This window comes from Sus scrofa, chromosome 16 (genome assembly GCF_054392235.1).
Source record: "Sus scrofa isolate SSC_HxYL_T2T_F1_AM1 chromosome 16, Sscrofa_HxYL_maternal_Yorkshire_Landrace_v2.0, whole genome shotgun sequence".
NCBI classification, from domain to species: domain Eukaryota; kingdom Metazoa; phylum Chordata; class Mammalia; order Artiodactyla; family Suidae; genus Sus; species Sus scrofa.
The window spans coordinates 29,573,481-29,598,549 of record NC_139398.1 but is presented as its reverse complement, the minus strand read 5'-3'; the positions used below and the strand labels follow the sequence as shown (position 1 = coordinate 29,598,549).

General features: G+C 38.2%; 1 protein-coding gene across 7 annotated transcripts in view; it reads right to left on the bottom strand.

The window, feature by feature from the left end:
* Positions 1-25,069, bottom strand: part of CDH6 (cadherin 6) — a 245,990-nt gene that overhangs the window by 112,593 nt on the left and 108,328 nt on the right. For 3 of the 7 annotated variants that reach the window (XM_085002025.1, XM_085002024.1, XM_085002028.1), the window contains exon 3: positions 21,687-21,794. The gene's annotated coding sequence lies outside the window, so the exon portion shown is untranslated. Of the gene's footprint in view, positions 1-18,743; positions 18,874-19,017; positions 19,212-21,686; positions 21,795-25,069 lie in introns of those variants that run through there. The other 4 variants (XM_003359736.6, XM_085002026.1, XM_085002023.1 and 1 more) reach the window with 2 other exon arrangements.

Below are 25,069 nucleotides of genomic sequence, written 5' to 3'. Positions count from 1 at the left end.
TTTCCTTGTGTGTGGTCTGGAGATGAAGCTTTCATTCTAGCCTTTCCATCCTTGCACCTAAAACTGCTTCATCTCTGTGTGATTTTCCAATGGGTATACTGTAGCTTTCCTTTTGTACTGTTACTGTTCGGGTTCTGATGTCCTTTCCTATCACCTATTCTCCAGGCAGTGAAGTAGCTTGCATCTGTGCTTTCGGATTTGAGGAAAAGGCATTCAAATGTCCCCTACCAGTCCTTTTTGAGAATTTGCCTGGAGATGTAAAGCCCTCAGTGAAGGAAAGAGGGGTTATATTCATCATTGCATTTGATGTCATTAGGATATAGTAGGCAAGCAATCGATGTTTTCTGAAAGTAAGAATGATAAATGAATCAGTGGATATGAATGAATGATTGACTATCAGAAGAATAGGCGTTGGGAATAGCAATGGGAGGTGTTCAGGGGCACGTAGGAGGGATAGAAAAACAGCTTCAACCAGCTAGTAGCCTCGATTTTTAGAACTGTAACTCACTCCCCCCCATTTTTTTCATATACAAATACTTTCTGGGGGAGTATTTTTCCTGAGAGCAGAATTTTGGGGCAGCAAAGAGAGAAAGAAGATTACAAGAAAGTGTTGTCAAGTTACCCATTCCTTCATGGATCATTCTAGAAATCCTATGAAATGCATCTGAGGATCATCTCTCCTGGGGAAAAAAAGGGGAAACACTTATCCATAGGCTCCAATCTTTGATTTGTCAAAGGTTCTCCTCTTGGAACAAATTGCCGGCACTTCTGAGTTTTTTAGGGTCTAGCAAAGGACAGATTCCTACTGTCTCACTTTGTGGTGTCAACAGAGAAGCCCCAGGGCGGAAAGCAAGGTGTATACTTGCAAAAAGTGGGTCAGAGTATGTGTAGAATTGGTTGTCATGGCAGTGGCTGGAACGAGAGACAGAGGAAGTGAAGAGATGTGAAACAGTGCATGAGCAGTATCTGATACAGTCCCCTGATACTAACAGACCACATGTTTTCATTTCACTGTTTTTAAGGGAAAAAAAAAAGTAAAACCCCTTAAATCTAGATTAATAATTTGAAAACTAGAATCAGCATTATGTTTAATAACATGAATCGAGTGTATCATTAGTAAAATCACATTATAGAGTTAGAAAAATAGAGAATTAGATTCATCTGGCTCTGTGTCTGTGGGTCTTATTTTGATAAATATATTGTTTTCAGGAGACCTTAAAATTGGAAACCTGCCAGGGGACACCTGCAGGTCTGGTGTTTTTTCCACTCATGTTAGGGGAATGGCTGTGCAAAGGAATTGGTGTGGGCTTGGTGTAGAGCTACCTGGACTAGATTTCTGGGAAATCTAATGCCAGCTACAGAAGGGCCCCAACTGAGTAATTTAGAGATGAACCAGAGCGTTGGAGCAAAAGCATATCAGTTACAACTGTACCAACATGAGTGGTGGAGTATGTACACACATTAGCCTTCCATGGCCTACCATAGGGGACCTCAAACTTATTTGCATATCAATCAAAATAATGCTGAAAAAATCTACGTATTTCTTCAACGTTAAGTTAGCCGTTAAAAAATTTTTACTGTAAGTTTAAGTTTTTGAAAATAATGTAATTTCTGGCCAGGTGTAAATATTAACACTAAAACAAGCTATCAAATCACTCTAAAAACTTTCCGATGGAATCTTAATACAGTAGCAGTTCAATAGCCACAATGCCTTATCTAAAAATATGTGAATGCTTTCACTGCAACAGTCAGAAACTTTATACCATTCTTTTTGTTCATGAACTCATTTCCATTCAACTTCTCCCACATATTTTAATCTAATGTAATTTTTTATGCTTGAATGTCTTATGCGGATCACATATACTTCGCAAAAATTATGTATATGAATTAAAGTTCTTGAATTTTACATTGTTCTGTCTCTAATAATAATTTTTCTGAATAGACTTTACTATAACTCTCATAACACAATGCAACTTACACTGTGAATTTTTAGAGTTATATAATTATATTTGGAAAGAGAAAAGTAAACATTACATGGCTCATGCACATATATGTAGCACCAGGGGACTGCAAGCATAAGCCCCGCTGGCTTCCAGAGCTAGGTGATCCAGAGATGGCCTGTGGGTGACAGTCACAGATATCTGGGCTCCAGAGAAGGTATAAGACCCTGTCTGGGAGAGACTGCCAGTTGTAAGGAAGCAGAGGTCAAGTGCAAAGACCGAGTGCAGTGGCCTTTGTTCCTTGAGAACAAGGCCCTAGGCCTCTAGTTCTAGGATAAATCTGGTGGCTGCTTCTCAGGCCAAGCTCCAGGACAAGCAAATGAGCCTGTTTCTTAGAATAGGTGGGTGTCTCCCCCTAAGTGCTCAGGTCGTGGCCTGCCCAGAACTGTCTCTGTCCCCAGGACCCAGGAACACAAGACCCCCGCCACACGAGGCAGGCAATCGGGTGGTACTGCTGCACAGCAGCCTGGAACCAGGGCACCAGGTGCACGTGAAGCTTTGCGCGGACATGCGCTCTGGGAGCACGGGGTGGGGAGAGGAGGCCAGCGTGAGAAGACCGCAGGAAGCTGGAGCCCTGGCTGCGGTGGCAGAGAGCCTAGAGGTGGCTCCTCCCTGCCCCGGGAGGCACCCCAGCTGCCCCCCCCCCCATGTGATTAAGTCAGATACCTGCCCCTCAGGCCAAAGCTAAGCCGCAAGTCAAGCAAGTGAGCGTCTCTCACGCAGAGGCCGGCGCCCCTCACGGCCCCGCGCTGGGCCTGCAGCAGGTGAGTACCCCGCGTGAGCCCTCTAAGCTGTGTCTCTGATGGGTCAGCCCTGTGGGTCTGGTGGACAGGTTGGTTTGCAAAGATGTTTTGGGTGCTCTTCTGTCAGGTGCAAGTGCCCCGAGGCAGGGTTCAAACCCTTCCCGTCTCAGAAAGAAGCTGCGGTTTTGAGCTCCCTCCTGCTTTGTAGGCACGCTCGCCGGGTGGGGGTCTGGAAGTTATGGCAGGAAGGAGCCCCCACCTTTCTGACCTGCTTGGTTGTAGGCCGGCTCTAGTAGGAGTCGCTCAGCGGAGTTTTAGGTTTTTTCAGAGGAAGTAGTTGCATAAGCAGAGGTAGGTCAGGTGTTTGTGGGAGGAGGTGAGGTCGGGACCTTCTGACGGTCGCCATCTTGGACTGGGAACTCATTATTCTCGGTTTCGTTTGAGGTATTTTGGTGGTGGAGCTGGTGTGTGGGGTGTGTGTGTGTGTGTGTGTGCATGCGAGCGCGCCATAGGTGTGTTCTCTTTTTTTTTTTTTTTTTTTTTCTTCTCCACTCATTGCCACGTCGAGGAGGGCAAGCAGGCCATGGGGTTAGAATAAGATCCCCAGGCCAAGACGACAATGTGCAGAGCAGAATTTGCATCTACCATTTTTACTTCGTTTTGGCTGCAGCTAGTTCACACCTTTGCAAACCCAAATGAGGAGCCCAGCTCGAGTTGCAAATTTTCTGGGGAATGGTGCTGAAGAGGCTTTGAGGAAATTCAGAATTTAAGCCACATTTGGCACATTCACTGTGTCAGCCAAAACACGTTTCAGTGAGTAGAATTATGGGCATGTTGCCCCCAGTGGCACATTACATGGGAGACATAAAAATGTGCTTCTTTCCAATTAGTGAAATTAAAAACAAAAAACAAAAAACCCAACAAAACAAAACTCACAGCATGTTAAAAAATACCCAAGACCCTCAAATTGAATAACTGTAAGAAATCATGCTAACAACAGCAGTAGCAATAGGAACACCTAACATTTCCAGGGTACTTCCTATATACCTGACATTATCTTAGCTACTCTTCATAACACCCTTCTGAAGTTGAAACTACCATTATCCTCATTTTATCGGAGAACATGGTACTTTCAGAAACTAAGAAATGTCCTGTAGGGTCATCTGGATGTCCACCTGAAAAATCCATGTACCTACGCAGTCAACCTGGGACTCCCTTTGTTATGCAAAAGTAGGACATTTAAGAGCTCAATGATAAAGATGCTCCCTTTCCTCAAAATTTCACATACAGCTTATCTCCTAATTAAATTTGAAGCTTCTATGGTCATGGGTCCTTAATTCCACCCTTAAATTGTTTGGACAAAAAAAAAAAAAAAAAAAGACATTTTTGTGATAGTTAAACATTTGCAGAGAGGTGAACAACTTACACTGTGGCAATGTCAGTTATAAGGGAACACAAAATGAGAAAAAAAAGTAAGACTTTATTACAGGATGTTTCAGGAACATCCTATTGTGAGGCATACATCACATTCACATAAATGCATATGTGAAAAATGCAACCCCCAGAACCTCACTTTTGCCTTAAATTACCCAGATAAAAGGGGCAGCACTCTGAGTTTTCATTTTTATATTTTGTAATTATTTCTCATACTGTTTCCGCTTGGATTTAGATTAACATCTGCATTTCAGCTTATTTGCCTTTCAAAAAAACCTAAAAGAAAAAACTTCTTAAAGATTTGGGATATTTTTAGTAATGCAGAGAAAGAAAATTGTTTTGTGATGCTATTTTTAAACAACACTTTTTAAAGGTTTCTTAAAGCTCCAGTGGTTAGGACAGTGCTAAAGGCAAAAATGTTGCTTAAGAAAACACTTCAGAAAATGCTAGAAAAGTTAAAGCCCAGGCCAAGCCCCTCGAGAGCAAGCAGAGTGCTCAGATGGCATGATGTCCTTTGAATCTCTTAAGGTTATTTTCTAAATGAGACTATGAGAACAAAATGAAATTATATTTCCCTTCCAGCTAGTTAAGCCTCAACTCCCTAGATGAAAAAAATGTTTTTGTTTTGGACAGTGATGTATTTCTAGTCAGTCTGTTCCCAAAACAAATACACCAAAAACCTACTTTACACACAGAATAAAATAAAAGATAGGAACAGAGGTCATTCAAATGGTTTAGTATCATTCTAGTTACCATTTTGCAGGTAACTTGAACTTCATGGAATAGGCAGGTTTTTGTCTTATTATTTATTACCTCTAAAGCTGTGGTTTATGAAACAGAAACACTACGTAACACTAAGATTTTCACGTAGAGCAACACTTATTCTCAGAGATTAAATTGTAGTAGGCAGGGTTTGTTAACCATCCAACATCATATCTCATGTTCTTTCTTCCTGATAGAATCCCAGTTCTGTCCAGGTGTCTTTCCTTCCCTACACACAGACACACACAACACACACACACACACACACACACCAGATCAAGGGAAGCTGATCCCAAAAATGGATCTTTAGTATAAAAAGCCAATTAGCATGTGGGATTTCTTAGCAATTAATAATATATTAAGAGTAATCATATGTCCTAAACTGGCTCAGTCTGACCAAGGACACTACCCTTAATCCTTGATTGTGAGAGAGATTTTTCTCTTTCTTCTGCTAGATAAGAATGTGTAGCTTCAGTAGCCACTGGCAGTCATCTTAAAGTCTGAGGAAATCATTGGTTAAATGTTGTTGATGCTGAAGATGGCAGGAGGGATAAACAGAAAGATCCTGAGTTTTTGATCATGCCACTCATCTGTGGATCACTTGGAGTCTGATTTTCTATGGATTGTCTCTTTTGTAAAATATAATTTTATTTATTTCCAAGTTTGAAATGGGATTTTTTTTTTTTTTCTTACCCATAGCCCAAAGCATTCCCAATACACAGGCTGAAAATACTTAGAAAGAAGTAATCAGATCTTTAGGATTGAACATGAATTACCATAGCTTACTTTTCTGATTGCGTTTCCTCTGCTAATAAGCTTATTTATTGGCTTCCCTTTTACCTCCACTAGCTTAATCGCCCCTGAAAGTCCTTTAAGTCTCTACTTATCATTTTAAAGTTGGGGATGTGAAGTATGGGAGAGGCTGCCCCTACACAATTTAGATTACCTTTTTTTTTTTTTTTTTTTTTTTGCCTTTTGTCCTTTTAGGGCTGTACCCAAGGCATATGGAGGTTCCCAGGCTAGGGGTCTAATCGGAGCTGTTGCTGCCGGCCTACATCAGAACCACAGCAACGCCAGATCCTAGCCACCTCTGCGACCTACACCACAGCTCATGGTAACCCCGGATCCTTAACCCACTAAGCAAGGCCAGGGATTGAACCCGCAGCCTCATGGTTCCTAGTCAGATTCATTTCCGCTGTGCCATGATGGGAACTCCCTAGATTACTTGTGATAATGCAAATTGTTACTGATTGAAAGTGTTAACCAAAGGAATGGTGCAGTGGCAGAAAAGCATTGCTGGGAATTACTTTCCTAATTTTTCTGAACCCATAGTTCTACTCCCTTTCCTTGGAAGTTACAATTTCCTGTAGTGGTAAGATATACTAGACAAATTTGCCAAAATGTACCATGGTACCTGTCCTACTCTAGGAAATCCATTTATCTAAAACTAACTTCTGTTGATTAGTAAATTTAAAATTCTGCATATACCTTTGCTTTCAGGCTGATGGATATCACATTAAATAGGGAAAGTATAAAGAACATCATCCAAACCTCTCCCACTTTATTTCAGACCTTATAAAACATTTGGCATGCTCATGTAGAGTTGGGCTGAACTGCATATTTCATTGCCAAATAATATTCATGAAGATTCTATTCCATGCATTGACTGCCACTTAAGGAATGAAACAGGACTACATAATCAGTTGAATTTAATTCAATCTATTTTGTGCAGTTATGTTCAAGGTTATAACAAGGTGTGTAGAATCTGGTATTAGACTTCCTCTAGAACCTCAAGAAACATTCTTGGAGTAGGAATCAGGGAACAGTGATTTTGCTCATAAAACATGTACATAAGCGTGTCCCACAGATTTTATTGTAGATTCCATTTGATGTACTATCTACTAGGTAGGTAATAAACCAGAAGATAACCAAGGTTTATCATACTAGCCTATACCAAAAAGAGAAAATATACAGCTGTAGTTTTGACTTAAATGCTTAAGCAAAAATTCTAGACAACTCTATGCCTTGGGATAGAGTGACCATAGAAATTCCAGCTTTTAGATAAAACATCCCAAATAATAAGTCAAGTGTTGTATTAGGAGACCCATCAGTTATGTGGTCTGTAATCTTATTTCAGACATTTGGTCAAAGGCACCAAGGTCATCCTAGGAATACCACCCTTCTGTTGAGTTGTACCCCTTTGGTCTGGGCTGTTTAGGATGCAGGCACTGACCTTTCTTGCTTTTTAAGTGTATTTCTATAATATGTCCAAAGGAAATCGGATTACAAGAAATGAAAACTAACATTCAGCATGAATAATGTAAAGGCATGTATATGTAGCCCAGAATTTTATAATGAATACTCTCCATTTCTTTCAACAAACATCTGAAGTTTTCTTGCCATTTGTCAAGAACAGTGCTAGGCCTTAGTGGTAAATATAAGACCCAGAGGCATTGTCCTTAGATACGTTAACAGTATGGTAGGTAAGAACAGTCTTGTAGAGACTTTTGAAACAATGTGTTTACAGTTGTATTGAGGTTAAGTAAAAGCTATTACAGGATCATGCAATAAGAAATCTATGCCAAGGGCAGGTCAGGTGAGTGGCGGTCAGGGACAGGACAGCTATTCCAGTGTACACCAACTCCAGAACCAATATTCAGCTGGTGTACACTGGAACAGCTGTCCAAGTCTCTTATCTGCAGTGTCCCCACTCAACTACACTGACCAAGTCTCACTGGATCTTCAGGAAAAAGGTCAAGAATCTATTTCTCCAGGAAACTTTCCCTGACCCTGACAAAGCAGCAGATATCAGCCTCACAAAAGCCTTTTAGCTTTAGGCCTGGCTTTTCACTTTAATTTGAGTCAGTCTTACAATCACTTACTGTTGGTCCCCAGGGGAACCTGGCAAGAGTTTTTGGACGGTTCAGACTCATCAGTCATTAATTTATTCATTCTATAATATTTACTGAGACCCTCCTGTGGTCATTGCTGGAGAGACACTGGATGACAAGACAACATACACTATACTTTGGGGGAAATAGATTATTTCCTCATATTCTATGTGAGATAAATCTCACACTAGCTAGATTTAGCAATGGTGGATCATAATCTATTCCATGATTGAAAGACTTAATCCTGACAGAATATCTCTCAATTCATTGAATGGATTTCTAAAATGGCAGTTTCTAACAGTCATATTTAATATAGGCATAACTCCTTTTATTGTACCTCACTTTATTACACTTCTCAGATACTGTGTTTTTTGCGAATTGAAGGTTTGTGGCAACTGTGCATTTGGTTAGTCTGTTGGTGCCATTTTCTCAACAGCATTTGCTCACTTTGTATCTTTTTGTCACATTTAGTTAATTCTCACAATATTTTAAACCCGTCACCAGCAGAAAGATAGTGACTTGTTGAAGGCTCAGGGGATAATTAGCGATTTTTTAGCAATAAAATATTCTTTGATTAAGATATGTACTTTTTTTAGACAATGTTATCCTACACTTAATACAGTGCAGTGTAAACATACTTTTTTATATGCACTAGGAAACCAAAAAATTCATGTGGCTTTCTTTATGGCAGTGGTCTAGAACCAAATCCGCAATATCCGAGGTATGTCTGCTTTCAATACATTTTGCTTCCAACTTGATGTCAAAGCATGATGTTATCCATGACACCCAACACAACGCCTTGCACCTAAGTGTCAAGTAGTTATTAAATTGAAAAGCCATCACCTAAATCTTAAATTTCAGCTAGACTTCTTGTGTAAAATGATTTCTTGCTGAAAAGTATTTCTACTTTATATGTTGTACAACAAACTCATTGGGGAAATTGTAGGGATTAGTGAAGGAAACAACATGAAAATATTCCAAGGCATACTATTAAAAATAAAACTGTAATAAGCTTTTGGTAGTGAATAGAGATGTGGTGGTTCTAAGCTGAGGCAGGAGGTTGAAAACTAAATGAATAGAGACTATAAATCATAACGTAACCTGAAACTAAAAGCTAATTTCTGTGTTCATGTGAGATGTAAGTATGGGGAGAAGACAAAATGTAATCAACTCTGAATGTCCTATTCATTTTGTACAAAGCTGGCACTATTGGCCTGTTATTAATGGAGCATGCATTCCTTCACTTTGCAATCTTCCTTCACTTTGTTTTCAAATTCTGGCTTCATGCTTAGGAAGTCCATTACTATCCCAAGAGTATAAATATATATTTATCTAATTGACAGTAAAGTTACAGTTTTATTTTATGCTTTTATTTTGTAATCTGTAGCTACTGTGAGATTTATCTCGCATAGAATATGAGGAAATAATCTATTTCCCCCAAAGTATAGTGTATGTTGTCTTGTCATCCAGTGTCTCTCCAGCAATGACCACAGGAGGGTCTCAGTAAATATTATAGAATGAATAAATTAATGACTGATGAGTCTGAACCGTCCAAAAACTCTTGCCAGGTTCCCCTGGGGACCAACAGTAAGTGATTGTAAGACTGACTCAAATTAAAGTGAAAAGCCAGGCCTAAAGCTAAAAGGCTTTTGTGAGGCTGATATCTGCTGCTTTGGGCTATAATTAATTGATCTAACTTGTTATCAGAATATACTGATAAATTTATTGAGGCATGAGAAGGAAAGATGCTTCTTATTTTCTAATTATATTTTTGAGGACTGAAAAATATGTACATGTTACATATATTGTATATACATATATATATTTAAAAAAAATATATATCCCTACACCTTTGACATTATTTTTGGGTTTGAGAGACAAGCATTCGAATCTATCCATCTATCTACTCTTTATCTGGGTATACACACATAGATACATACATACATATTAAGCATAAAAGGCATAAGAATTTAATATTTTAGAGTATGGACTATCAAGGCTGCCAGGATTTAATTTTAGCTCTGATAGGTTCTAGCTGTGTGACCTTAGGCAAGTTGCTTAACTGTTCTATCTCACAGTTTTGTTTTCAGATTGGAAGATTGACAGTATTTACTTCAGAATATTGTTATGAATATTAAATTCATATGACACTTAGAATAGTGCCTGAAATATTGTAAGTGCAAAGTGTTAGCTTTAATTATTATCCTACTCAGTTTTCCCAATAATCTTTCTTACTTTTTCTCAAGTAACAGACTGAAAATAATTTAAGAAAAACCTTTAGGATTATTTGAATGAGAAGTTAAAAACAAATCACTCAGCATAAAAGTAATTGCTTTATTTATCATAGAAAATATATAGCAACACACATGGATACTAAAACTGTAAGAGAAAAACAATTCAGAAAGACCAATGTTTAATTTAGGTTTGAATTCTGAAAATAAAATACGTAATTTGAAAGTGTAAACTCAGAAGTACAATCCTGTTTCCAAATTAAGAATTAAAAAATCAAAATGACAGACTTCTGCTAATCTGCTTAGGCAGGCATAAATTGTTAATCAGGCTCCAGGCAACATTGTTTAATACCAAGTTTTAATAAAAATCTGCCTGGAGGAAGAAGGGGTCTGGTGGCTGATTTTGAAATATGGGCAGTTTTATTTATGCTTAACCCCTCTAGCTCTCAGAGCACCGTTGATAGGGTTTCCTTTGAAATTGACTCCTTTTTAAAGGAGTCAGAATTATTAAAAACTATAGCATGGGATAGAAAAGTTATTTTTTCACCAGTGTGAAGAAACTTGAAATAAATTGGAGAAATACTTATTTGAGAGAATCTTTTACAGCTTATATGGGAAGAATTTCACACAGTAAGCATTTATGAAGCCCTCACTATATGCTTACATTTGCTAGTTTTGCCTTGATCTTAAAACTGTGATCTTGAGATGTAAGAAGTGATGTTTTAGAACCATTTTCTCCTTTCTCCTCAACCTGGATTTACCCATTCCACAAGGCATCTTATATTTGTCTAAAGTGAGCTTTCAATGTGCAGGGAATCAAGCAAATTTCCAAAAGTCTTGGCATTGTTTTTATGAGCACTTGTCAATTAGGTGAAAACTAAATTGGAAAGTATTTGTCAAGTGCAGCATCTTCTGAGAAATCAGAGCCTTGTGGCTGCTTCTTTGGATTGCTGAGTTTTTGAACTCATAACCCAAATTTTACTCCTTGCTTTTTAAGTCTTTGTTAATATCATGGATATTATTGCCTATTTCTTTTTTTTAACATATTAATCATATTTACTAATTACAAAGCAGGGCATGTTTGGCTTTTGTTTTCTGTGATTGGTTTCTCTAAATAACTATGATTGTCATATGAGGAAAAAAGGAAAACAATAAGCCATTTTAAAATCTGTTTTGGAGTTCCCTTGTGGCGTGGTGGGTTAAGGTTCTGGTGTTTTCATTGCAATGGCCTGGATTGCTTCTGTGGTGGAGGTTTGATCCCTGGCCTGGGAATTTCCAAATGCTACAGGTGCAGCTCCCCCAAATTATTTCAATTTAGTGACAGATTGTGAATTAAATATATGCTCTATTAACGTTCAGTTAATCCAGAGTATGAAGCAAATTTCTTGTTTTTTGGTGCCCAATTAACTCAGCATAGAGTTTCAATAATTTTCCCCCTCTCTGTCCACTACATAAAAATCTTTCATTACATCACATTAAACTCAGTTCCTTGAGAGCATTTTACTCTTATGTAGCTTTCAAGTTCATATTTTAAATAAAGTAACTGTCCTACTTAGCATTCTCTTTGGTGAGAAAGTGGATATTCATGTGATCATTAAATATCTTGCATCATCCTTTCTCTACTGGGTCATCTCTTCAACTTAATTGCATTTTTTTTTTTTTTTTTTTTTTTTTTTTTTAAGAACACAAAGTACACACACGCTTGAATTCAAGGGGGAAAGTTAAAAAATAAACCATGGTACTCTTCGGAAAGATATCTTGGAATATTGCATCTGAGAAAAAGCAAATTTGAGGAAGAAAAGGAAGTGTTGTGAAACAAAATTTTAAAATATGGAGCCTGTATTTGGCATGCTTGCACTTACTTCAAAGGCAATTTTACTTGAATGCAAAATTATTGCAGAGCTGGTACTTTCTGGATCTGGAGGTTTTAGGACCACCTCCTCTTGATGACGCTAACCAGTAAGCGACCCTTTCATTTTGCTGTCTTAATTAGGATCTGCCCTGAACATCTCTGTTTTGATAAAAAGGCAGATATGAGTCAGAAAGAGAGTAAAACTGTGGCACTGATATTTCTCACAAGGCTTCCTCCATAGAATTAATTCTTTATGAAACACTGACAAAATCCCAACTAGATACTTTTAAACAAGTAGTTTACTATGAAAATAATTGCTGGGAGATATGGTGGCTCTACTTGATTCAAATTAGGATCAGCAGTAATATACCAGTTTTGGTGAGAATTCTATCGTTTTGCATGGTGATTATTTAGTCTCACCACAAGTTTTGAGCCGCGTTAAATTAGAACCTGTTGCTAAGAAGTGCTTAGAATATTTTAGTTGAATGTGAAATTGAGCAGCTTCAAACATTTTATGAAATGGAAAATAGTAGGTTAATATAATTCTTTTTTTTTTAATAAAACTTTTAATGCCGCAAAGGAGGTTTAAGCTTTGCAGCTAAAGATAAGCTCATTTTCATGACTGACATGTATACTATAAGCTAGAAGACAACTGCTTTTTGACATAACAATGTATGCCTTAAAATGTAAATCAACACCTTAGAAAATTTGTTTGTCTACAATTATGTAAACTTCACTTTTAGGGGAAAAAAAAGATAACCCTTTTATAATATGTATGGTTAAATTGAGCTGGGTCTTTTTAAAAATTTGATATAAATTTAAACTTTTCCCACTAAATAAATTTCCACTATGTAGTCAAGTAGGTGAATTCATTTCATGAGCTTGGCATAGCACACTTTTGGAGAATAGTGTCAAAGATTGTATTAGTATTCCAAATGTTATTATTAATCTCTGTAATGTTTACGTAAGGGAGCCAAAGATATCTTTTTTTTTTTTTGTCTTTTTTGTCTTTTTAGGGCTGCACCCACGGCCTGTAGAGGTTCCCAGGCTAGGGGTGCCCCCTGTAAATGAAATAAATATTTCTCTTTTTTAGCTACCTTTCTGAAATACCCTCTCCAACTTGAAGCTCTCTCTGAAGTAGGAGAAGGTAATTTATTCTCTTATGAAAAGCATCATTATTATGCTAGGAAAAAATGGCCCACAAAATCTTTTTTCAATAATTATAAACTCTAATGTATACTTCCAGGTGGGTTTTCAAAAATGAATAACCTACAAACATTTTCCTCAGTATCAAAAATCTGCATTGCTCTGGTCAGAATACTCAAATCATTCACCTGTCCTCTGCTTCTCTGTATTTCTCAGAGTCACACTTTTACTTCTAAGATATCACAAGTGTTTGTTAACAGCATATTCATTAAGTGCTTGGTTGAAACAAATTTCCTAGAAATTCAAACCAAAAAAGAGCTAAACAAAGGGAATACAAGGATATCATTTTCCTTTTGATGAATTGTGTCATTTTTAACATACAGAATACATGTAAAATACTTAGAACAGTGTGTGGACATTTTAGTAAAGCTCAGTAAAGGTTTATTATCACTTATGTCATAATTATCATCATTATTATTTGGATACATAAAAATTCTGAGGCTACTGGTCAGTATTTTTTATCTTGGCTGTGTATTTATGTATGTACATATATATGTGTGTATATATATATGTACACACACATACATATATGCTTACACATTTTAAAATATATTTGCTGTATTTGTTATCAAGCATGTATGGAGTGGAGGTGTGCTGTCCCGGTAGCTCAGTCTTTCTTTATGCTATACCACACATGGAATCCAAATAGGTGACTTACATGTGGTCTTTATCACTTTTCTATACTTTGGGTTGTAGGTGTATACACAGTATATCTATTTAGTTTGCAGGATATACAGTATATCTATTTAGTTTGCAGGACAATAAAGATAATAGAAGGAAGAGAGTTGATATTCTTCAAGAAAACCTCTTTCTTTGATTCTCCTGAGATTTCAGACTACTTCTAAAAAAAAGTACTCTTCTGGTTATTTTATGATCCATGCAGGAACAGTTCCTTTAGATAGTGATTTTTAAAGGATAACTTTCAAATTTGCATTCCATAGTAGAGAGGTGTATTTAAAAATGTATTAATGATGTAATCATGTTTATAAAGTCATATTTAATAGTAGCAGTATTTATAAAGTGGACAATATACCCTATGTAAAAGTGGCAATTTTGATTCTATTTCTATTCTTCTGTTTGTTTTCCCCTTATGTAAAAATTCACGTCCTTATCTTTCTATTTTACTCACTTGGGACACCTCCTTAATTTAATTTTTTCTTGCTGTTTTCCATTCTTATAACTTATTAGGTCTCCTGAACATCTTTTGGGCAGATCTACGAAATTAGGGAATTAGAAAAAAACACAGTGCTCTTTCAACTGATGAACTATGAAGATAAATCATACCCTGTGGTAGCTAGCTTTATATTCCTTATCTACTTCCTAAGTTGTTCTCTTCCACATGATAGCCCTGCATATGGTAGCAAAAGCTTGGGACCTGTGCTGCCCATTTATACTGCATATCAAATTTAATAACAACATTCTGGCTTTAATTAAACTCTTCATCTTATAATCTCAGCAAGGTGATTTGAGTAGTAGAGGAGCACCCAACAGTGTTAGTGTAAAGATATTAAATAGATGAAACAAGGTAAAATAATCCCTAATGTTCTGTGGGGACAGGGGGCACAGAACCCTCTGCATTTGTGTCTGTTTTACATTTATGCATGTGTTCACAACATTCCGTTTTTTTTCAGTTAATTTTCTTTGTTGGAAGAGTTAAAAATTTCCTGGATAGTTCTGTCTTCAACAGCTAGAATACAGACTGTATCTAGTGCCCTCTAACCAATTATTTTGGCTTAAAGAGCTTTACTCCTTTTATTTCTATAGTAAATGAAGGTGCACCACCTTTTTGTAGGGTTATTTATACCTTTTTCCCCTCTTACCTTATCTCCCTACTCTTTGAGTGATCAGGTTACAAAGACTATACACATTTGGTTCTATACCTTAATTAAGGAGAACCTGAAGTTTCTCATATGGTTGCTTTGAAAATCCGTAGGAATAGGAACTCTTAAAAATGTAGACCAGTTTAATCTTCATCAGAGTAAAGCTCAAACAAAAATATTGTTTAGATGTAGGAAAGTGCCTCAAATTCTCATCTGTGTTGAAACTAAAACAAGAATCCCTAATAGCCAAAAAAGAAAAGAATGAAGAAAAAAACCCAACCGAAGCCCTGCATTTCTATATTTCTTCTCTAATATTATTGGAACAGTGTCACAACTGGGTGCTCTCTGTGTATGAGTTTTAATTTTCTCCTTTCAGCAATTTCCTTATTAGCATGATTATTCAGAAAAAAATTTAAACCAGAGAAGGTTTGATTATCTGTGTTTTCACCTTTTTATGAAGCAAATAAGGTAAGCTCAGTAGATACTAGCTAGGCTGAAACACGATTAAAAAATGCAATTCAGACTGAGTCATTGCTTGTTATTTTTATAAGCGAGACCCTAATTCTGATCGACCCCAAAGAATGGGCTGCTGTGACTAAGGCTTCTGCCGGATGTTATCTCATTTGGAACACATTTCAAACTTTAGAACAGATTTTTAAATTGGAGTTGAAACCTGCAGACTGTCAGCAGAAGAGGCTGATTCACCCCCACGGAACTTATCTTACTTTAAGTTCCAGGCAGTTTTTTTTTTTAAGGAGTGGGTTACCTAAAATGTGTTGTGATAAAGCAAAGAGAGAAATAAAAACCACTTCCTAAAATAAGAGTGACACATATATCTAAACATCTTTTTGGACTTTTAATATATGCTTATTTAAATAAGGACTTCTTTAAATTAGAAGCCTCTAATTTAGTATAACTTGTGAATGTTCATGGATCTCTGAAAGGTTGATTATTTTCCCTGCAAATATTGCTTCATTGGGGGGGGGGGCGTTCTTCATGGGGAACTTATTGAGTCATAATTATAATGCCATTCTTGTTATTAGGTAAATTTAAACAAAGGAAGTACAGTCTTGGCAAGGTCAGAAATAAGGGAAATCATGTTGATAGGGTGAATTCTTTATTAATTGGCCATTGCTTTCATTTAGAATCATTGAAAACTTACCAAAAGTCTAGAAGATACCCAGAAACTGTGCACATACTCTTGAGTTCCTTAAATTAGAGGAACTACACAAAGGATAACAATTAATAATGGTTTTGACCTGGTGTAAATGACAAGAAAGGACTTGGAGAATATTAACGTGCCTAAGAAGGGAAAGCTGTTTTGCGCTTGTTGTTTTGGATAACAAAATCCATGATGCAGCTGAGTTGCAGGGCGAGATGCATGGTGTGACCCACTAGAGGTCCCTTCCAACTAAAAAAAGTTTCCATAGTTCAAAGGATGCAGCTTGAGTAAGTTGGCATTCATGACTGCAAAGCAAGTAAGGGCCAGAAGAGGGGAACCACACATTTTACTTAGGAAGAAACATGGTTTCATTCAGCTTATTTCTCACATTTTACCTCATTTTTTAATCCCTATGCGGGACAATCATTCAGTGAACTCTGATTAGATATTCAGAACCTGTTGTTCCAAGTTATTGATACATCTGTAAAAAGGAAGTGTCATTTGATGTCCTGGAACTGTGGTTGTGCTTTCTAGAGATACTAGCTGTTTCAAGTATCTAAGAGCAGTATTTTGCAAGATAGACTTTTGCTTAAAAAGAAAGAGTGCCTCAGAATAACTTTTTACTTGCAAAGCCGATGGAAGTGGTGGGTGGAGGAGGTAATATACACATTTTCTGATAGTAGGCAACTAGGTAGAAAATGATTATGTTTCTATATATTATCATTGCAGAGTTAGCATTAAGAAATGTAATTGCAATAAATTGATGTAAAAGCCAGATAGTAAAGGGACTAAAAGTCCCTACAGAGATACCAGTCTGTCACATATAATGGTAGCAAAAGATAATTGTAGACAAGTAGAGTAGAACTAAACCATTGCAATTTTCCTTAAGAAGTGTGCTGCTGCCTCTCATGTTTTTTTCTGAAGAAATTGGTTACTTCCTCTGCTTCTAAATTATGCCATGAACCATCAAAATAGGTAGAAAAAGGTCTGTCTTTTATTTTCCCCCGGTACCTTTTTAATTAGAACGCACCAAGGAGCAAAAGGGGTCGAGATACAATCCTGTGTGATTGTATTTTCCAGTAAATTGTTGGATTTCTTTTAAGTTTCTGAGCTCTGCATTGAAAATCTGGCCTCTGGCATAAACTTTGCCCTCCTCCTATAACATAATGAAGACATCTGCTTGATCATATCCCCTTTCTTCACATAACTTGTTTTCTGGCTCTCTAAAAAAAATAGCAGACCCAGAGCTGTGCAAGTGCTTTTACACAAAGGATGATGCTCAAGCCAAACTGGAAGAGATTTTTTTTTTCCCTCCTAAAGTAGAATCCTAAAGGTTTTCTTTTTCAGGTAAAGGCATCAGCAAGAAAGGAAGGGAAATAAGCAATCCTTGGCTACTATTTGTATAAGCTTATTTGTTCTTCATTCTTAAAAGAGTTATGCGTTAACTAGGTATATCCCTGTATTCCTTTTCCCACACAGGGAGAATTTTGCACCCTCTAGATAATAACCACTGAGAAAGCCTATATTTTGCATGTGCACCCCTCAAGAGCAGCTAGACATGTACACATCAGCCACTTCAGTAACATTGAAAAAAAAAAGCCTCTTCTCTTCCACATTATGTACTTCAGTAAATGAAAATGAGACGATACACCTCCATAGTGTGACTATCGTAAATAAAATGTCTTTACCGAAAAAAAAAAAAAAAAAAAAGACGGAAAGAGAAATGTGTGGCTATTCCAGATGATTAAACTTCTTGGTACTTGGATGTTCTTTGTAGTTAACTCAGGTGAGCAGCCCCTACCACTAACGGGAACCTGCATATAACTCTCCATAAAATATGGATTTTATTGCAGCAATGACAACACTGCTCAGCACCACATTGACCTCTCCAGAATCTCCCATCTCGAGATCTCTGGTAACTCTTGGCAGAAGAATAACTACAGAAGAAGTAATCCCAGCTCTGAAAATTCTGCAACCCACAACAGAACAACCTTCCTCTTATTAAATCCCGGAATTAACGCGTTAGGGGCTCCACTTTTCCTGCATCGGACACCTAAAACCGGGCGCACTTGGTTTGCTCTCCAACCATCCGGGGGAGGCATTATCCCCCGGATTTTGTGCCTGGCCAGCCTTAGAAGAGCACGAGCGAGCTTCGTCTTCCACATGACTTTTCCCTGGACAGTGTGCTCCATTTTCGGAGTCCAATGTTGGACTTTCCTTGCAACCTAAGCATTTCTGTCCTATGTGAGCGGCAGGCGTTGCCCTCAACGTGCAAGCTAACAGTTTTCTTTAGCTGCTGCTTCTAGCCAAATCATGTCTTTAGCCTAAGTTTTCCTTATTGGGAGTATTCGGGAGTTTTTCAAGCTGCCTGATTTTCTGCTTTAGCCCCAAAGCCAAGAAATGTAACTCAGCCAAAGCAGTTCCTGTACAGACCCTTGTGATGTGGGCAGGTGGAAATAAATCAAGCCCCCAAAGGCTTCGCGGGTCCTGCACGCACCAGCGCCCTTGGTAATTGACCAGCCAACTTTGCAAATGCCGGAGCTCCCTTGGCAGCCTCTGCCGGCTGAGAGAAAGACAGCGGGTTCTTCCTGGCGGCCCCGTCGCATATGCCCCCACCAAGCCCCGCCACGCTTAGGTCTTACCAGAGGGCGGAGGAGCGGCGCCGAGGCTCCCCGGAAACCGGCGCGGGTTCTGGGCAGCAGCAGCAGCGCCGCCCGCACAGCCGGACCCGCGCGCCCACCCAGACCCCAGCTTGTAGGCTGAACATCCCTCCCAACTCCTGCGTGCGGCATCCACTCGGGGGAGAGGGCTCTCTCTCTGATTGGCTTCCATCAACGCTACAGAATTAAAAAAAAAAAAAAAAAGAAAGAAAGAAAAGGAAAGGCATGCACCACCACCAACTGAGACCTAACCCACCTCTGCTCGCCTTCAAGCGCCTGGGAGACCCTGCGACCCGCCCAGGCTGCTCCTGCCTCCGCCGCCACCGCTGCGGTCGCCGGCTCAGCCGTTCTTGCTGCCGCTGCTGAAACTGCAGCTCTTGGGATGGGAAGGTTACGGGCTCCGGAGAGCTGGCTCTTGTGGGCACACACTGATTTGCAAGTGAATGAAGTGGGAGGGAGCAAAGAGAGGAGGACTTTGTTAGAGAGGCCCAGTGCCTGCCCCCGCCCGCCCCCTCCCCTTGACAGAATGACTCCCTGTGTTTGAAGTCCTGAGCATTTCGCTCCCAGTAACACTCCCTAAGCCCCAGGCTTTCCTTTCTTTTCCTTTCTTATTTTTTGGGGGGTTAAGAAATACTCAGAAGTTGCGTGACTTTGTCTGTTCCCTCCTTTATACTGTCAAAATGCACCTTGTGCTATTGTCAGCAACGGTTGGATGTTTTCTTTTTTTTTTAAATAGAGCAATTACAATTCCCAGGGACAGAGTACCACAGAACCTCGTTGCGCTATCATTTGGCCGGCTTCGTGTTATAGCACGCATAACATGCACACGAATAAAACAAACCCGGTCTCCCGAGATAACAATACCGACGGCTTTTCTTCACAATATAAACAGGCGTTCTCAAGACACAAGCAGACATAGATTCAGACGCATCTTTTCTTCTCTCCTTCCAGGAAGACAGGTTTTCACATAGTCCTATGATCTCTGTTACTATTTCAGAGTGAGTAACCCCAGGATGTTGTAAAATGAAGCCATGCTTCCCTGGGCTTAAAGAAACATTCAAAACCCAAACCCTTGAGACTTATCAGTGACTTATGGCTGATTCCATCTTTATAAATGAATTAATACAGGGACACAGAAGACTTGCAGAAGAAGAGTATATAATGATATTATAGGTCTGCTAATGGTTTAAGATCTTTCATGAAAGTTCCTGAAGTAGGATAACCTCCAAATTAAACTCTTGGGTACACATAGCAGTTTGCATAGCTATATTTACAGTGACAAAAAAAGTAATTTCAAGCTGCAAAAATCAGAAGCATGTTAAAGTTATTATTAAGTGAGAGTAATGGTTTTCTACATTGAAGATGTAGACATGATGGAGCCAGGCATGGTTGGATTAGAAAAATTAAATCTAATTACCACAGTGATTGCACCCAGGGTCAGTAGCATCCCAGACCAGTTGTTTGTGTAAGTTCCTGGGGAGATTTCCATTGCATGATGCTCTTAAAACAAAACAAAACAAAAAAACCCAGGCTACTTTGGTCTTTGAGTGGTTAAACTAGTTGGAGGTTGGTCTTCTTCCCAACTGAGTTCTTAGTAGAAAACTTTTTGTTTCTCCAACAGAAGTTCAGGCATTTAAATAAAGCCAAAATCAAAGTATTTCCTCTAGGCAGTCAGTTTTTCAAAAAAGTGTGCATGGAATGGTTTTAGCACAGATGTTCCACACATGGAAGATGGAAAGACTCTGAATTTGTTTCTTGAAAAGATCTTCCTCTAATGAAGAATGGCCACCAACTTACAAAAAGAGGCTGAACATTTTCTCTTCATGCAGCTACTTAAGCTCTTGCAGAAAAAGGATAGGCAAGAAGAAAGCTACAACTGATTCATAGTACATTCCTCAGATTATGAATTCTTATACATTTAATTGGAAATACTAGCTCTTTATGTTTGTATAGTCCTTTACTGCTTACAAAGTACTTTCAAAGACTCTTTTATTGAATTCATCTTTCAACAAGTGGTATGATTTTTCCCTGTTAGTGCAAAGGAAACAGATTGATGATGAGATTGCATAAGTTAAGTAACATGTCCAAGGCAATAAAACTGGTAAGCAGAAGAGTCAGAAATACTACTGGTAAAACTGACTGTGTATATATAAAAATAAGCCATATTCTAAGACAAGCTTTTGCAGAAAGGTAAACAAAATAACTGATGTTTATGGTAAAAGTGGGGTAATAGTGGAGTTGATATGCTACCCATTGAACAAGTTTATATCTCACAGAGGAAATCTCTAATTGTTTAAAATATACTATTCTTCCAGCGCCATTAAGCTACTTATTAAAGGTGGTTAAAACAACTACTTTTTATTAAGAATGGATAAACAATTTGCTTCAGAACAGTTCAAGTGGCAACATTAAATTATGTAAAGTGCTAATTGTTTTTTTATACTAAAATTTTTGTGTGTGTGTTTTGAGGATTCCTAGTAATATTTACTATAGTCATTCTGAATTTTCAATTTCACGAGTGATATAAATAGCCAGAATTACTTCATCCTCATTTCAGAGATAAAAAATGGGGAGTTACTAAGGGTAAATGATTCCCCAGTGTCGTGTGAATACTGTTTCCATCCAGTTCATTCTCTGGCACCCCAAAACATGCTGCCAGGTAACAGAAGCTAATTAGAGATAGTTAAATAGATGAGGGGGTCTTTGTTATCATTATGTAGGGTCTTCTCATGAAACTCAAGAGTGGAAATTCTGCAGGGCTTCTGGAAAGACCTGGAAGCAGACACTGAGAAGCCACCAGAACTCTTCCTGTACTATTTACCTTCCTCTTCTCACTGTGCTTCTGCTTCTGTTTTGTCTGCCTTCATACTGGCTTCCTCTGTCATTCAGTCAGACCTTCCGATCACTGACGATTTTGGAGCTTACCTGTTGAAATGAGAGTTTCTCTTTCTGCTCCATTTCCGGTTTCTTGGAAAGCATCTTTGATTGGTCACATGTTGCCCGGAACCATTCTGCTGGGTCTCAGGACTGGGACTGGGACAGAGAGGAGCAGGGTTTTACACACGCACACATACACACACATACCCCGCTCTCCACCTCCCCAGCCCCACTCAGGACCCAAATGAGGGGCAGCAGCTATGGGATGTCTTTGTGAACTGGGAAGACACTCCAAAAAATATTCCATTCCACATATTCTCTTCTTTTGTTTAGTAATTTGGTACAGCGGAAGTATCTCATCAGTTTTTAGACTACTTCATTATTTTATATACCTCAGTCAAAATTACTTGTACTTCTCTCCTTTTACAGCTTGCAAAGTTTCAATTTTTAAAAAAATTCCTTTCATAGACCATTAGTAGGGGTATTAATTTTGATGAGGGATTTTTGAACTTCCACTAAACCTCTCTTCAGATGATTAAGAGCCTATATTATCCTTATAATGGGGATGCATATAAATAAATGATTACAAGTTCTCTGACTTTCTTTTCAGTAATATACATCTGTATGCGATGATTATCTGTTAAAAACATTTTCATGATAATCAACAAGTATTCTTGATTAGGAGAAAAAAGTTCACTTTAAAAACCATGTGCCTAAGTAAGAATCTTGATATGGGTCTTTTTGCTTCAACCAATCCAAATCTGCTGTGTAAAATTTACCTTAAATGTATTGCTAATGGAAAAAGTACACACGTTACAATGCTTATAACTTAATTATCGTGGTGTGCACAAGTGAACAGATTTCAATGAGGAATGAATGCCTATTTCCCACCTCTGCTCTTTGTGTGTATGCACATGGACTCACATGTATACACACACATGTACACTTACACACCAGTGTTTGGGGGAGGGGGAAGGTTTAACCATTCTAGGTGTTAATTGAATTGAAACAAAGGAGACAGGAAACCTCACTGGAATTCTTTTGTGAGAGCCATAGACATCTCAATACAAGCTAAAATAAGTTCACACAAATTTTATGTGCTTATCCAGATTTTCTAATCCTGGGAGAGTTTCCAATACTGTATTTAAAATGGGTTAGATCCCAGGATGCATTAAGGCATTTCCCTCTTGATCATTATATTTGACTCATCACCATAGGTGCATTACAATAGCCAGGGAGATTTCCAAATGAGATAAATGCACAGCAGCAAAATGCTATTGACCTGCACAGGGCATTTTAGTACTCTGGGCATTTCTGGGCTGATAGGGTGGACTTTAGTTTTTGCTGAATTCTTTTACTTTTTATTCACTGCTTAGTGGTAGAATCTAAACTTGCCTGATCTACAACTCAAGTTTGATGGATCGTACTATGTCGGTGAAGGAGCATGTCTAAGTTTAAAAGAAACAGCCCGTTAGGAGGATATGCAAGTTATCTGCACATTCTCTTAAGTAACCGATATGGACCAGAATAAACAAAAAATCCTACACTTTAATTCTGAAGGAGAAATAATTCCTTTCTCCTCCTAATCCCTTTCCCAATTATAGAAGAAGCACTTGATGGGAATAATGGCAAGTTGGGGTGGGAAAGACAATATAATAACACATGTTCAAAAATATTTTAGGAATATATATATGTATATATAGTGAGAGTATTAAAATTTTTTCAAAAAGAAATACAACAAAGACAAGAAAAAGATTATCCTCTGTATACATATGTGTTCTCTTTAAAATAGAACAGACCTCACCTAGAACCTCCTGTTCCTTTATAGGTACCACATTTAAATATCTTTTTCTTATTTGTGCCTTCTCTGTGTTTATACTGTACATTGTAAAATACTATAGTACTTTAGACTTCATTTTTTACTTGTTCATATATTAGACTATATCCATTGAATTACTGAAGGTAGAACATTTGTTTTGGTCGTCATTTTACCTCCTGATACCTGAAAAAAAAAATGCTTGGTGCTTACATGTATAAATAAGTAGAGATCTAGATAAACTAGAATTGATTCAGTAGACAGGATCCATAGATAGCTCATAGACTTCAGATCCTGTTGATGAACCAAAGGTGACAAGACTGGAAAAGAGAAGGTTCAGGTTGGCCATGAGCATTTTCAAATACTTGATGAACTGTCATATGGAGGAAAATTAGACTGGCTTTTAATGTGACAGAAGTTTCAATTAGTATCAACTGAGGAGGCCACTGGAAGATACTGCATTTTATTAATTCTAAGACACCCATATTTTCCCATTTTCACGTCTCTGAAATTATGATGCCTCTTACAACTGACGTGATAAGAAAGGATCATGTCATGGTATAATTGGTGGTGTCTTCTTTCTTAGTGACATAAAATAATTGTGCAACTTATTACCATTGGCATTTTTGATCTGATGACATTCAGATGGTAGATTTCAGCTTGACATATGGACGAATTTTCAAATTCTTAGTGCTATTTAAGATGAAAGGTACTGGCAGCATCAGCATAGAGATGGGTCCCATTCCTGAAGACATTCAATCACAGACTGGGCTAACACTTTTTATGAAAGAGCCCAAGCATCAAATTTGGGATTGAATGATCTTTTACATCTTTGTTAAACTTGAGATTCTTGACTTTTGAGCCTCTTTTTTTTTTTAAAGATTAGAAAACAAGGATCATGCAGGTGAAGTGCTTTGTCCAAAGTCACACATTTCATTCGAGACCAAGACTGGTTTGTCCATGCCTCTCATTTCCCAGTCAGAAGCTACTCTCGTTTACTGTTTATCTTTGTTTTCTCTTCAAGGTTGCAGTATAGAAAATGGGTACACAAGTTCCCACTGTGGCACACTGGGTTAAGAATCCAACTGCAGGAGTTCCCATGGTGGTGCAGTGGAAACAAATCCAACTAGGAACCATTAGGTTGCGGCTTCCATCACTGGCCTTGCTCAGTGGGTTAAGGATCTGGCATTGCCATGGCTGTGGTGTAGGCTGGCAGCCATGGCTCTGATTAGACCTCTAGACTGGGAACCTCCATATGCCTTGAGTGCGGCCCTAAAATACCAAAAAAAAAAAAAAAAAGAGTCCAACTGCAGTAGTTTGAGTCACTGTAGAGGTTTGGTTTCAATCCCTAGCCCAGTGCAGTGGATTAAAGGACCTAGCTTTTCCACAGCTGTAGCCTAGGTCCCAGCTGCTGCTCAAATTCAGTTCCTGGTCTGAGGAACTTCCATATGCCATGAGTGTGGCCATTGAAAAAAAAAAAAAAAGAATGGGTACATAGAATATTTGGATAAGAGCCATAACTAATATTTACCTCATGCATGCGATGTGTCATTTACTTGTTCTTTACATGTATAATCACATCAGTCCATCTTATAGCCTATGTGTTAGGTACTAT